Source organism: Bison bison, unplaced genomic scaffold (genome assembly GCF_000754665.1).
Source record: "Bison bison bison isolate TAMUID 2011002044 unplaced genomic scaffold, Bison_UMD1.0 scf7180017864141, whole genome shotgun sequence".
In the NCBI taxonomy this organism is placed as follows: Eukaryota; Metazoa; Chordata; class Mammalia; order Artiodactyla; family Bovidae; genus Bison; species Bison bison.
In genome coordinates, this window is record NW_011494713.1 from 1,044,874 (window position 1) to 1,061,042 (window position 16,169).

Genomic DNA, 16,169 nt, shown 5'->3' on the forward strand with positions numbered 1-16,169 from the left:
TCCAAAGCATCAATTCTTTGGCGCTCAGCCTTCTTCACAGTCCAACTCTCACATCCATACATGACCACAGGAAAAACCATAGCCTTGACTAGACAGACCTTTGTTGGCAAAGTAATGTCTCTGTTTTTGAATATGCTATCTAGGTTGGTCATAACTTTCAACTTCAAGCAAAAGTTGAATATTTCAGTACTGAATTGGCAGAGATAGTGGTCTTTCTCACAAAATTATACTGGCTTACTTTTCTTTTGTTCAAGTTGTCATCTTTCCAGGTGGTAAAATCTTATCTGAATGTTAGCATTTTCCTTCATAAGCTGCTTGAATCATAGAAAAAAAAAACCCTGAGCTCTGTAAGAGAAGTTCCCATGAATGATTCTGGCAATGTGAGAGGGGAAATTGAGAATGTGAGAGGGGAAATTGAGAATGTGAGAGGGGAAATTGTTGTCCAGTTCCATGTGATTGAGAAGATTTATCTATCAGTTTGGTGAAATTATGAAAGGAATACATGAGGATCTAAGAGTCACTGCCTAAATGGAAATTTCTCATTTTACAGATAATAAAACTGATGTTCAAGAAAATGGGGAGGGGGAGTGCCCAAAACACAGGTAGAGACAGAGGGGTGGAACACAGAGGGAGAAGAGAATTTCACTTTCCTTTTCTGGCTTTAATCACTATGATACAATTTGAAAATAATGAAATGTTCATTTGCTCCCCCTCCTTGACCCATACATTTGTGCTTTTAATTCATACACATTAATTAAAATTCAGGCACTTAATCATAGCCACAGACCTATATTGGACTTCCCTGGTAGCTCAGCTGGTAAAGAATCCACCTGCAGAGGAGAGGAGGAGACCCCAGTTCGATTCCTGGGCTGGGAATATCCCCTGAAGAAGGGATAGGCTATCCTCTCCAGTATTCTTGGGCTTCCCTGGTGGCTCAGATGGTAAAGAATCCACCTGCAATGCGGGAGACCTGGGTTCGATCCAGGGTTGGGAAGATCACCTGGAGCCCACTGCAGTTTTCTTGCCTGGAGAATCCCCATGGACAGAGGAGCCTGGTAGGCTGCTGCAGTCCATGGGGTCACAAAGAGTCAAACATGACTGAGTGACTGAACTGAACTGAATATGATCTCAATAAAGAAATACGAGTATGAAGTTCAGCCTTAAATGCGGTTCTTAGTTTTTCTCAAAAAATCTGAAAACATCCAATCTCAAGTGTTATCTTTATGTCCACCACTTGTTTCTCTCTTAGGAGCTCCATTTATGTCCTATGAGCTTCTGCAGGTCCCACAGGGTACGTGTTGTTTCTTTCTTTTCTTGAGCTTTGGGAAGGACGCAGGAGAGGACTTCAACAGGTCCTGAAATAGGGTCTGTTTTGTATTATAGGAATCTAGAAGATGAGAACAGAAGGTCATGGAACTGCATACAAGAAGAACAGCTATTGCAAAAGGGATGCAAACACAAACTCTATTCTGAGCTGACTCTTCTCAGCTCTCAGCCCTTTTAATCTGAACAGCTCTTCAGAAGTCATTAAATCTCCATTTTGATAGCCAGTGACAAAAACGGAAATACTGTCAGATTTTGGAAGGAAACTTTGAAAACTATTTAGCTTTATAGATAAGGATACTCAGGCTCATGGGCTTCCCAGGTGGCACAGTTGTAAAGACTGCCAATGCAGGAGACGCAAGAGATGTTTTGGGTTCAATCCCTGGGTCAGGAAGATCCCCTGGAGGAGGCAATGGCAACCCACTCCAATATTCTGGCCTGGAAAATTCCACGGACAGAGCAACCTGATGGACTACAGTCCATGGGGTCACAAAGAGTTGTACATGACTGAGCCACTAAGTGTGCACACACACACACACACACACACGGCTCACAGAGATGAAGCAACTGGTCTAATGACCCAGACTGGGTTAATGATAGACTTTAGAAAAGAGTATGAATATTGTTCAGGCAACACTTAAGAAAATATTTTAGTATAGTGAAATCATGGACAATGTTTTTGTCATGGCATTATTTGTTTCTGTATATTTGCCTAACTGCAAAATGTTTTGAACAAAGAAACATTTAGGGGCTTTCAAACTATTAGGATTTTTTTACTCTGAGTTGAGAAAATAGACATAAAGAAACCTCTGTACATAGGCAAACTAATACATGGGTGTTCAGATTTATACACATAATTTATAACAATAAAAACAGTTCCCTGACTTACTCGATTACCATCATGTCATTTTTTTCCCCTAATGGAAGCACTTGTCTTCTATTTATTCTGCAATTTATACCAGTGTTTCCATATAGTACACTATTTTATAGATGTGGCACTGTAAGCTAACTTTCATTATTTTAGACATTATATATTAGTTTTCTATTATGGCAATAGATGATTTAACTCAGTCCAAATGCTGTTTCTAATAGAACCTGAGATTGAATTTCTCAACCCCTGATGAGAGGTGATCTGATTTATTGATTTTGACAAATCAGTGACATTTCTTACAACTATGACATTTCTTGCAACTAAGTGTTACGAAGCAGGTTGATGTCTGTTCCACTGCTATGCGCACAGATTGGAATTCTTTACAGATGCAAAGTCACTTATGACCCACCTTTTGAGATATGTATTATTATTCCGTTTTCAAACATTATAAAATGAGCCTAATCTAAGGTTATATCCTGTGTAATTGGGATTTAACTCCAAATCTCTTTGATTGCAGTTTAGTTCAGTTCAGTCACTCAGTCGTGTCCGACTTTTTGCGACCCGATGAATCGCAGCACGCCAGGCCTCCCTGTCCATCACCATCTCCCGGAGTTCACTCAAACTCATATCCATTGAGTCGGTGATGCCATCCAGCCATCTCATCCTCTGTTGTCCCCTTTTCCTCCTGCCCCCAATCCCTCCCAGCATCAGAGTCTTTTCCAATGAGTCAACTCTTCGCATGAGGTGGCCAAAGTACTGGAGTTTCAGATTTAGCATCATTCCTTCCAAAGAAATCCCAGGGCTGATCTCCTTCAGAATGGCCTGGTTGGATCTCCTTGCAGTCCAAGGGACTCTCAAGAGTCTTCTCCAACACCACAGTTCCAAAGCATCAATTCTTTGGCGCTCAGCCTTCTTCACAGTCCAACTCTCACATCAATACATGACCACTGGAAAAACCATAGCCTTGACTAGATGAACCTTTGTTGGCAAAGTAATGTCTCTGTTTTTGAATATGCTATCTAGGTTGGTCATAACTTTCCTTCCAAGGAGTAAGCGTCTTTTAATTTCATGGCTGCAGTCACCATCTGCAGTGATTTTGGAGCCCCCCCAAATAAAGTCTGACACTGTTTCCCCATCTATTTGCCATGAAGTGATGGGACCGGATACCATGATCTTCGTTTTCTGAATGTTGAGCTTTAAGCCAACTTTTTCACTCTCCACTTTCACTTTCATCAAGAGGCTTTTTAGTTCCTCTTCACTTTCTGCTATAAGGGTGGTGTCATCTGCATATCTGAGGTTACTGATATTTCTCCCAGCAATCTTGATTCTAGCTTGTGCTTCTTCCAGTCCAGTGTTTCTCATGATGTATTCTGCATATAAGTTAAATAAGCAGGGTGACAATATACAGCCTTGACGTACTCCTTTTCCTCTTTGGAACCAGTCTGTTGTTCCATGTCCAGTTCTAACTGTTGCTTCCTGACCCGCATACAGATTTCTCAAGAGGCAGATCAGGTGGTCTGGTATTCCCATCTCTTTCAGAATTTTCCACAGTTTATTGTGATCCACACAGTCAAAGGCTTTGGCATAGTCAATAAAGCAGAAATAGATGTTTTTCTGGAACTCTCTTGCTTTTTCCATGATCCAGCGGATGTTGGCAATTTGATATCTGGTTCATCTGCCTTTTCTAAAACCAGCTTGAATATCAGGAAGTTCACAGTTCACATATTGCTGAAGCCTGGCTTGGAGACTTTTGAGCATTACTTTACTAGCATATGAGATGAGTGCAATTGTGCAGTAGTTTGAGCATTTTTTGGCATTGCCTTTCTTTGGGATTGGAATGAAAACTGACCTTTTCCAGTCTTGTGGCCACTGCTGAGTTTTCCAAATTTGCTGGCATATTGAGTGCAGCACTTTCACAGCATCATCTTTTAGGATTTGGAATAGCTCAACTGGAATTCCATCACCTCCACTAGCTTTGTTCCCAATGTTTCATATTGTCCCTAGAAGAAAGTTTCTTTTCAACATAACTTTCTCTGTAATTTTGGGCATCACTAGGTTCTGTGGCTACTGTTACCTTTTCTTGCATAGGAAACCCTTGAAAAAAGAGTTATATGAGTCTTGAGGAGATATACAGTGTCATGAAGAGTTGTAAGTGGGATAGGAGGGGACGTCTGGCCCATCTTTTCCCATCTAGTGATGGGAAGAAGGGACCAGTCTCCCAATTTGATTTTGTGAGAAAAGAGGACAAAGCTGAGACTAGTAGGCTTCAAATCTCAAACATTTTTCTCCTGGAGCTGGTTGATTTTCTCCCCCAAATCCTTTGAATTCAGATGGTTGGGGAGAACTCCAGCAACTAAAAGAGGTTTCTTCAATACAGAAGAGAAAATTTCCTTTTATCTTGTCTTATACTTTCAGTAGCAAGGATGAGGAAATGCTACAATGGGCTAAGATATTGATAATGTAAGTGAAAGAACAAACGTGACTTCTGCTCCTGTCTTCTTCCCCAGACTGGAAGATGGCTCTTGCCTAAGAATGTGATTATGTTCCTCCAAAAAGGAATTTCAAAATTTTAGCAGCATCTTTGGTCAGCTAAGGAAAAGACAATTGTGAAATGTGTCTCTCAGTGATAAGCTGTTTTTAGCACTGGCAGGTCTGAAAATGTGTACTGTGTATGTGTGATGCAGAGAGGGTCCAAAGCAAATCAAAGTCTTAGGAATAGTAAAACGAAGAGGAAACTCTGTAGTGACAGAACCGACGTTACAAATCATGGCACAGTAGAACAATGTTTTGTTCTTTCTGGTAGGTTTAATCTTTGATTGTCACTAAAAACTAATATTTGCTTTTGGGAATAGATATATGTGTGTGTGTGCATGTGTGTGTTTTCATCTGTTTGACTGACTTAATAATTACTTCTTGGGCAATCAGAAGAACAGAGAAGCAAGGCTGCAGTTCACACTGGTGGAAAGACTTTGAAGAACATGGGGCTTCGGGTAAGTCTACTTACCAAATACTGAATATACATTTGATCTCTATTCTGCTGGAATCCCCCTCAGTTCAGTTTGGTTCAGTCATTCAGTTGTGTCTGACTCTTTGCAACTCCATGGACTACAGCGTGCCAGGCTTCCCTGTCCATCACCAACTCCCGGAGCCTACTCAAACTCATGTCCATTGAGTCAATGATGCCAGCCAATGTTTTTAAGCCAACTTTTTCACTCTCCTCTTTCACTTTCATCAAGAAGCTCTTTAGTTCCTCATCACCTTCTGCCACAAGGGTGGTGTCATCTGCATATCTGAGGTTACTGATATTTCTCCCGGCAATCTTGATTCCAACTTGTGCTTCATCCAGCCTAGCATTTCACGTGATGTACTCTGTATATACGTTAAATAAGCAAGGTGACAATATACAGCCTTGATGTACTCCTTTCCTGATTTGGAACCAGTTTATTGTTCCATAGCCAGTTCTAACTGTTGCTTCTTGACCTGCATACAAATTTCCCAGGAGACAGTAAGGTGGTCTGGTATTCCCATGTCTTGAAGAATTTTCCACAGTTTGTTGTGATTCACACAGTCAAAGGCTTTGGCATAGTCAATAAAACAGAAGTAGAAGTAGGAATTCTCCTAGCTTATGCTAATATATTGATAAATATATGAGCATTGACAAAATGAAGCACTGTGAGGACACTGGAAAAAGTAGTTGCTTTGGGTAGTGGGTGAGGTTCTTTTTATAATGTTGATGGAAATTCACATGAAGATTAGAAGAAGGTACTTTTGTTAAAAGGTACATAATAGCAAAGTTAGGAAGCTAGAATATCCACAGAGGCTCTTTGTGGATAGGACCAATAGAAAAACCTTAATTAGGCTTCCCTGATAGCTCAGTTGGTTTGACCCTGGGTTTGATTCCTGGGTCTGGAAGATCCTCTGGAGAAGGGATATGCTACACACTCCAGTATTCTTGGGCTTCCTTTGTGGCTCAGCCTGTAAAGAATCTGCCTGCAATGAGGGAGACCTGGGTTTGATCCCTGGGTTGGGAAGATCCTCTGGAGAAGGGAAAGGCTACCTCTGGAGAAGGGAAAAGCTACCCACTCCAGTATTCTGGCCTGGAGAGCTCCATGGACTGTATAATCCACAGGGTCGCAGAGTCAGATACAACTGAGTGACTTTCACTTTCACTTCTCAGGATACAGACAATTTCCTCCCTCGTTCTGTAATTCCCTTGTTATTTTGATTCTTCAGTAATGCCTTCTGTATGATACTGGTGCAGAAAAGAGGGCCAGAACAGTGAAGGTGGGTGTGTCTTGTCTCTCATCCAACCCTTCATTGTTGTCTGTGCTGAGGCATCCTGGGAACTGACCAGCCATGGGGTTGGAGGTTAGCATGATGAAGGACAGAAACAACTGATTGTCAAGTGAACAACTCAGAAGAAAGCCACAGAAGTCTCCTTCCTCTCCTTTCTTGCAACATGTTAAGAGAAGGTGAAGGGAAGAGAAGAGAAAAAAGAAGAGGACAGGAGAAAAAGGAGGGAAAAGAGAGGAGAAAATCATTTAAAAAAAAAGGTTAATAATAAGCTATCACTTTCCCCTGAACAGCCAATGTTAAACATGTAACCTTTTGTGAGTTTCTTAATGTGAATATCAGCAAATCAATCAGTGTGATGCTCCACATTAACAAACTGAAGAATAAAAACTGTATGATCATCTCAATAGATGTAGAAAAGTTTTTAACAAAATCTGACATCCATTTCTGATAAAAATTCTCCAGAAAGGGGGCACCAAGGGAGCATACCTCAACATAATAAAGGTCATATATGACAAACCCACAGCTAACATACTCAATGATGAAAAACTGGAAACATTTCCTCCGAGATCAGGAACAAGAAAAGAATGCCCACTTTTTGCTACTCTTATTCAACATAGTATTGGAACTCCTAGTCACAGCAATCAGAAAAGAAAAAGAAATAAAAGGAATCCAAATTGTTTGCAGATGGCATGAAACTATACATAGAAAATTCTAAAGACAGCTCCAGAAAACTACTAGCTCATCAGCAAATTCAGTGAAGTTGCAGGATACAAAATTAATATACAAAAATCTGTTGCATTTCTACACGCTAACAATGAGCTACCAGAAAGAGAAATTAAAGAAACAATTCCACTTACCATCTCATCAAAAAGAATATATCTAAGGAGATAAAAGACCTATACTTGGAAAACTATGAGACACTAATGAAAGAAATGAAGATCAACACAAATAGATGAAAAGATACAGCATGTTTTTGGATTGGAAGAATTGATATTGTTAAAATGGACCATACTACCAAAGCAATCTGCAGATTCAGTACATTTCTTATCAAAATATCAATGGAACTAGAACAAGTAATTTTAAAATTTGTGCAGAAACACAAAAGACCTTAAATGACTGAAACAATTTGGAGATAGAACAGAGCTGAAGGAATCACACTCCCTGAATTTAGACTATAAAACAAATCTACAGTAATGAAAACAGTATGGTATTGGCACACAAAAAAAGACACATAGATCAACAGAACAGAATAGAAAGCTGAGAAATAAACCTGTGAATTTATGTTCAGTTAATCTACAACAAAGGAGACAAGAATATACAATGAAGAAAAGACAGTCTTTTCAATAAGTGGTGCTAGGAAAACTGGACAACTACAAGTAAAAGAAAAGAAATGTTCTAAAACATTCTCTAACACCATACAAAAAATTAACTCAAAATTGATTAAGGACCTAAATGTTGAGACTGAAAATCATAAAACTACTAGAGGAAAACATAGGTAGAATACTCTTTAATGTTAATTGTAGCAATATTTTTGGGATCCCTCTCCTAAAGCAAAAGTGAAAGTGAAACTGCTATCTGCTCAATTGTGTCTGACTCTTTGCAACCCCATGGACCATAGCCTGCCAGGCTCCTCTGTCCATGGGCTTCTCCAGGCAAAAATACTGGAGTGGGTTGCCATTTCCTTCTCCAGGAGATCTTCCCAACCCAGGGATCAAACCCAGGTCTCCTACATTGCAGGCAGATTCTTTACCAATTGAGCCACCAGGGAAGCCTCAGTAAAGGCAATAAAAATAAAAATAAACAAATGGGACCTAATTAAACTTAAAAGCTTTTGCACATCAAAGGAAACTGCTGACAAAATGAAAAGACAACCCACTCAATGTAAGAAAATATTTTCAAATGAGATGATAGATAAGGGCTTAATATCAAACATACATAAATAACTCATACAACTCAACATCAAAAAAAAAAAAAAAACTAACAGACAATCTGATTTAAAAAATGGGCCAAAAACCTAAATAGACATTTTTCCAAAGAGGAAATACAGATGGCCATCAGGCACATGAAAACATGTTCACAGTTGCTAATCATCATGGAAATGCAAATCAAAATCACAGTGAGATATCACTTCACACTGGTCAGAGTGACTACCATCAAAAAGAACAGAAATAACATATGTTGGTGGGGATAGGAGGAAAAGTAAACACTACTATCTTGTTGGTGGGAAAGTAAATTGATGCAGAAACTGTGGGAAACAGTATAAAGGTTTCTTAAAAACCTAAAACTAGGACTACCATATGACTCAGTAATTTCAGTTCAGTTCAGTTGCTCAGTGGTGTCCAACTCTTTGCGATCCCATGGACTACAGCATGCCAGGCTTCCAGGGTTTGCTAAAATTCATAAAAGTTGTCCATCAAGTCAGTGATGCCACCCAACCATCTTATCCTCTGTCATCCCCTTCTCCTCCTGCACTCCTAGGTATATATCTGAAAAATAAACAAAAATACTAATTTGAAAAGATACATGCACCCCAGTTCAATAGTAGCATTATTTACATTTGCCAAGATATAGAAGCAACCTAAGTATCCATTGGCAGATGAATGGATAAAGAAGATTGGAATATATATATAGGTATATAAATAATGAAATACTACTCAGCCATGAAATTAAAAGACGCTTGCTCCTTGGAAGAAAAGCTATGACCAACTCAGACAGCATATTAAAAAGCAGAGACATTACTTTGCCAACAAAGGTCCATCTAGTCAAAGCTATGGTTTTTCCAGTAGTCAGGTATGGATGCAAGAGTTAGACTATAAAGAAAGCTGAGCACAGAAGAATTGATGCTTTTGAACTGTGGTGTTGGAGAAGACTCTTGAGAGCCCCTTGGACTGCAAGGAGATCCAACCAGTCAATCCTAAAGGAAATCAGTCCTGAACATTCACTGGAAGAACTGATGCTGAAGCTGAAACTTCAATACTTTGACTACCTGATGCAAAGAACTGACTCATTGGAAAAGACCTTGATGCTGGGAAAGACTGAAGGTGGGAGGAGAAGGGAACGACAGAGGATGAGATGGTTGGATCACCTACTCAATAGACATGAGTTTGAGCAAGCTCTGGGAGTTGGTGATGGACAGGGAGGCCTGGCCTGCTGCAGTCCATGGGGTTGCAAAGAGCTGGACATGATTGAGTGACTGAACTGAACTCAGCCACGAAAAATGAAAATTTGCCATTTGCAGGAAAACGGATGTCCTTGAGGCTATTTTTAATTAAATAAGTCAGACAGAGGAATACAAATACTGTATGATATCACTTATCTGTGGAATCTAAAAAATATAGCAAACTCGTTAATCTAATATAAAAGAAACAGACTTGTAGATATAGAGAACAAACTAGTGTTTACCATTAGGGGGAAGGAAGGGGGAGGGGCAATACAGGAATGGGAGAGTAAAAGGTACAAACTCTTATGTATAAAATAAGTTACAAGAATATACTTCACAACAGAAAATATAGCCAGCATTTTATAAGAACTATAAATGGAGTATGATACTAAAAAAAAAGAATGTGTGCTTCCTCTTGGTCTCAGGTCAGTCTTCAAATTACTTCCTTATAGCAAATCTCCCCTTCAAGTTGCCATCACCCCTGTGATCTCTACTCTGGAAGCTGAAAACCTGGACAGGGTTTCTAAAGGCCCAGACAGTCTTCACTTCCATGTGGACCCTCACCGGGGACAGACTGGGGGCCCTGCATGCACAGGTGTAAGAGGGTCCATTCAGGACTGAGTACACTTCCACTTGGCTCCCTGCTATGCTCCAGAAGATTATTTCCCTAAGAATTCAAGTTTCTTCATTTTATCTTCCCTGTTTTTGATGCTCTGCCCACTCCCCTTATCTCCTTTATCATCTATGAATTTTCTATAGTCCTTATGAGTAAAAAATGAATCCTGGACTCTTTCTGTCTCTCATATTAATCCTGATCATTGTTTGTGTTTTCCCAATGGATGATTCACATCTGTTCAGTTACAGGGAGGAAAGAATTCCTCAGGATAAAATTAAAAGAGTTTGGTGGGCACAGAATGAGGTTGAAACACAGATTAATATTTAGAAAGATTGCTCCACTGTTCTGACATTATACAGACAGGGTGTTTGCTACATCACTTCTTTACAAGTGGGAGCCATTTATAATTCTCAGCACCTATCTTGCTGAGAGAAGGTGATGGCATCACCTTGTTAAACTGAAAATGGATCTAGAAAAACACAAGAAACCAAAAAATGTGTGACAAGAAGGGACATATGAAAAATTTCCCATATACGTGCAGTACTTTTGCTAAGTGTGCACAAGAGATCCAAATTTATGGTGTTGATAGAACCCACATCTTGACCTCTGAGGCTAAGCTGTTTGGGTTAATACAGAGTTTGCAAATTTAAGTCGCTCTCAGTTGGTACTCTGTGGCTTCTGGCCAAACTGAGGCCTGAAGTCCAGACTGCCCAGTGACTGAATACAGAAAACTCTTAATGCTTTGGAAGTGTTTCAAAATTTTCAGGCCATTAGGGGACTATTTGGAAGGATAATATACTAAAACAAATTGTGATAGTATTAAATAGTTATTGCAGTTCTCCAACACAGTTGTTTTTTTTTTTTTATTCTCTAGTAGGCTAAGGGTGCACTAGTTGGCATTCACCTCTTCCCACCAACTCTCACATTATCTTTTGAGTGTTACTGTGTTGTCACACTTGGACTAATCTGCCTTGTGTTAAAGTTGTCTGGTATTAAATGAAAGCAAGACTGTTTCAGAAGTGTATCATATGAAACAAGCTGAGATGGAGGAGGAGGTGGGCCCAAGACCTGTGGAGGAGCAACAAGACAGGAATGGGCTCCCTGGTCAAGGCAGGAAGTACTGTTGAAGGAGGGGAAATTAGATGATAACAGTTACCTAGAGTAGTTCAGCTCCTCTCTTTTTTTTTTTAATATATAAATTTTAGTGAAGTATAGTTGACTTACAATGTTTCAGATGCCCAGCAAGGTGATTCAATTATACAAATACCCATATATTAATTTTGAAATTATTTTCCATCATAGGTTATTATAAGATATTGACTATGGTTCCCTACACGCTACAGTAAACCTTTGTTGCTTGTTTCATATCTAGTTTTTAATTAGAAATCTAGCATTCTATTCATATTAAGTCAAACAAGTGGACTCAAAATGTCATAAATTTTTTATTTAGACAAAAATTCATAAGTTTTCCAAAATATATATGCATATTATATATATGTATACAAAAGCTTTTCTACTATACTTGATAAAGACTTGAGAGAGAACATCAAAAAAATAAAGAGATGGAGAAACTGGAGAACATAAACTAAATGAAATGGGAGCACCAAATATGAAATAGAAAAAGTGAAACAAACAAGATAAAAGGAAAAGATCATCATATAGTCCAGTTGTTTTTAAACGTGACTTCTCATTAGAAACATATCTGGAGCTCTGAAGATTAGAAACAATACCTGATCATTTGTATTTTTCAAAAAATTTCAAGATAATTCTGATATGCATCTGAATTTTAAAAAATGATTATAGGTTTTTCTATTAGATCTTAGTTTTGGTGATACAGAGTTCTATAATTTTTCTGTTAATCAATCATGATACAATGATATTAAGTGAGTAATAGTTACATAATCACAATAGTAAAAGATGTTTATAATTTTTCACAATCGATAGCCAGACAAAAAATAAAAGATCCTCTCTGTTTTAGAAATACCCAACTGAATTTGGCATCATGTGTTCACCAGGTAGCAAATAGCTTAGACAAACAGCAACCAACACCTGACAACTGGATTTCAGAAAGGAGGGTGGTGAGGAAATTAGTGTCATAAAAAATTGGAAAGGGGGAAAGAAAAGAGATGATGGCTTGGCTAGAGTTGAATTAAGAAATAATTTTTCAAAGTTTCAAGAGTCATAACACACAGCTGAGTCCCAGGAAGGCTGGGAATCTAACTAAGAGCTTGTCTTATGGTCTCCCATGTCCTTTCTAGAAAACTATGAAGAGATTTCCCTTGCATACAGCTATCCCTGACACTTGGGAGAAATTTCTAAAAATGTTTCTGAATGGATTTATGGTAGGTTTCCAACCCTGTGGCTGTTTACATTTTGGGTCAACATTTTCTTTGTTGTTGTGGGCTGATCCAGGCGAGCACTGTAGGATGTTTAGCAGCATTCCTGGCCTCTACTCACTCACACCAGTAGCACCTCCCCACTGAGCTGGGCCACTGCCGCTCCGTCATCCAGGGGGCCCTCTAAATATCCAGGTGAGGCTGAGGTCTCTGGGACATTAAGTGTGGAAGCCACAGTGCTCTGGGCAAGAGTGGAAGCCACAGTGCTCTGGGCAAGAGTGGAGAGGCTCCATCTCCTTCTGCTTTGTACTTTATCATCTGAGGGATAAAGTATATTGTGGTACTTTATATCTTTCAGAAAAATGTACAATATTCCTTGAACTTTTCCTTGATCTGGAATACAATTTGAACCAACTGGGGCTACCCCATAGGACCACTTTCCATGACAGGCACCATCTTGCTTTTCTCATCTCCTTCCCCTCTGAGGAGCTTGTCCTTGACTATACTCTCTTTGATTCTTCCCAACCCTTCTTCTCAACCTCAAGAAGCCAGAACTTAGTGTTCCCATGTCTCAGGGGGTTACAGAGAAGGGAGAGAAGTTTCATGAAGAAATCTTTTTGCTGATCTTTGTTTTTTAAAAATCTCAACTCATAATACAGGCTATGCTGAGTTCTCTTGAGAGAAGGGAGAAATATATCCCAAGGAGAAGGGCATTAACGGTCTGTGCTTCCAGGGGTGGTGTTTTTCCCTAGCAGTGCTCCCAGGGAGGTGAGAGAATCTCCTAAAGGAGGTGTACCAGATGTGCCTAAGGAGCTTTAGATTCTACACAACAGAATTCCTGCCTTGGCAGTGATTTCATAAAGTATAGAGCCACTTACCTTTATAACTCTGCCCATGTGACCTTCAGGGGGCAGATTGTATGTTCCAAAGATGGTCACAATGATATCTTCCATCTTTTACTCTCTCTACAATGTGGTCTTGCCTATGTCTTACCAAAAAGTGGCATCTATTTCCTCTCCTTTGAATCTTGCTTGCCTGGCCATATGACTTTACTGAAACCAACAAAACGTGGTAGACATGATGCTACCTGACACCCAGAGTTAGGCTGTGTGACTTCTACCTGGTTGCCTTGTTCAGTGGAAAGTACATGTAGAAAGTCCGACTGCCTTGTGATTTCCATATACAGGAAGACACATGTAGATGTTCCAGGGGACATCCCTGCTGAGCTCTCTGTCACCCCTGCCACCATGTGCTGTGGCATCTCAGAAATCCAACCCAGTGGAGTCTTCAGATGCCCAAAGCCTAAGTCATGTTTGACTGCAGCTCCCCTGATGAGTTGAGAAAGAGTGCAGAAAATATGGAATAAGTGTGTGCATGCTCAGTTGCTTCAGTTGTGTCTGACTCTTTGCATTTGTGTGGACTGTAGCCCGTCAGGTTCCTCTGTACATGGGATTTTCCAGGTAAGAATACTGTAGGGGTTTGACATGCCCTCCTCCAGGGGATCTTTCCAACCCAGGGATCTACCTGATGTTTTCCTGTGTTTCCTGTATTGCAGTGGATTCTTTATCCACCTAGCAACTTGGGTAGCTGGGAATAAGTAATTTAGGTTAAACTGAGGATTAGAATTGAGGGCAAAAGAGCTAACAAATGCTATATTTTTTAACTTGCAATTTGCGTTAGCACATACACACACACAAGTTTTTAATCTTTGTACTTCACCTAGAGGAGCTCCAGTCTTCATCCAAAAGGGAAAATAAGAATCCTTCAGCCTCCAGGGTTAGTCATCAGTTGAATGATCCAGTAGTACCTTCAGATTTGTTTGTCCATTTCTATTTCTCCCTTTGTAAAGCTGGTTACTTTACCTAAAAGGTCCTTTCAACTCAAAGATCACGTTTCCCTTTACAAATTGCCCTAGGTCTTTATATTTATTATTCAGCTTAATTGAAAAATAATACCCCAGGCTTCTGAAGCGTTCAGGTTCCTACTTATATGAAGTTTAAATGAAATGTGTAATTTTTCTCTCTATAATTTTTCCTGCTTAGTGAATAAGTCTGAGTCAGCCATGTGCTGCATTCAGATCAGGTTCCTTTAAAAGAGTGTTGAGTCTGGGTCTGGAAATAAATGTTCATGTTCATACAGTGAAATATTATCCACATAACTAACTTTTTGCAATCATGATTTTTGTCACTTTTATTATTGTCAAAAATAGTTCAGTTGTAATTCCTACTACTATCTCTTTATTTCCAACTTGAAAGAAAATTAAGTAAGTCAAGGAGAGGTTTAAAGCAATATTTACAGGTATGCCCTTTGTATGAGTAGTATTTGCATTCTAGTGTTTTCATACTTGATGTTTTGTGTATATTCTGTCAAGAATGGGGATGATAATGCCTCCTTCTTAGGGTTGTGATATGTGTATACAGAAGTTATTTCTTGATTTTTTTTCTTGACAATGTGCCGATGAATTAAATTTCTATCCTTTGAAATTTTTGCATTTTTCTGTTCTCATTGGTCTTACTAAATGCATTTACAGTCAACAGTACACCATTCTTAATTAGATATTATTTTGTATTGTTTATTAATATGTAAACTTTGCCCATCTTGATTTTGCAACTAGATTATAAAGTTTTAGACTTTTGTAGTCTCACGATGAACAATGTCAGACCTCAATAAATACTTGCTGTTACTTTTCTACCTTTTCGTTTTCCAATCTGTGGGCTTGAAATCCAAAGATATTCTTGAATTAACCCCCCACTGACTTAGTCAGTGAAGTGAAAGTCACTCAGTCGTGTCTGACTCTTTGTGACCCCATGGACTGTATAGTCCATATAATTCTCCAGGCCAGAATACTGGAGTGGGTAGCCTTTCCCTTTTCCAGGGCATCTTCCCAACCCAGGGATGGAACCCAGGTCTCCCACATTGCAGGCAGATTCTTTACCAGCTGAGCCACAAGGGAAGCCCAAGAATACTGAAGTGGGTAGCCTATCCCTTCTCCAGCGGATCTTCCTGACCCAGGGATCGAACCAGGGTCTCCTGCATGGCAGGTGGATTCTTTACCAACTTAGCTATGAGGGAAGCCCCCTTTTTTATTTTGGTAAGCCTCGGAAAGGATGCGCCTTGTCTCCCAGCTCTTAGATTCATGTTAAAAAGAGGACATTTTCCAGTGGAGTCATTGATATACTTCATGAAACAAACAGAATTTTCATTAGGAGGGTGTTTATTAAATGAATATGTTTTGAAGAAGGCTGAGGAGGCATATGAGCTAACGCTCATCATTAGCAATACAGACCTCTGACCCTGGAAGGGAGGAGCCAGAGCCTTCAACCTGCCAGGAAGTGCTGAAAGTCAGCCTCAGAACAAGGAGCTAGAAAGAAAATGTGTCAACAGTGTGTGCAGCCAGACCCATTTCCAGATGAGACTTCTGAGGAAAACGTGTGTGGTGAATCTAAGCACATCTTCAAATAAGGAAGAAACAGACTTTTCACTTGGCAGTCTCATGGCAGGGACTGTCTCCTAGAGATGGTCTTCTGGAGGTGGTGGCCGTGTTGGGTGCTGAAATCAGTGTCCTTA

At 39.6% G+C, this 16,169-nt stretch overlaps 1 pseudogene; it reads right to left on the bottom strand.

The window, feature by feature from the left end:
- LOC104988740 overlaps positions 1–13,555 on the bottom strand; it is a 26,867-nt pseudogene extending 13,312 nt beyond the window's left edge.
- Positions 13,556–16,169: the final 2,614 nt, after the last annotated feature.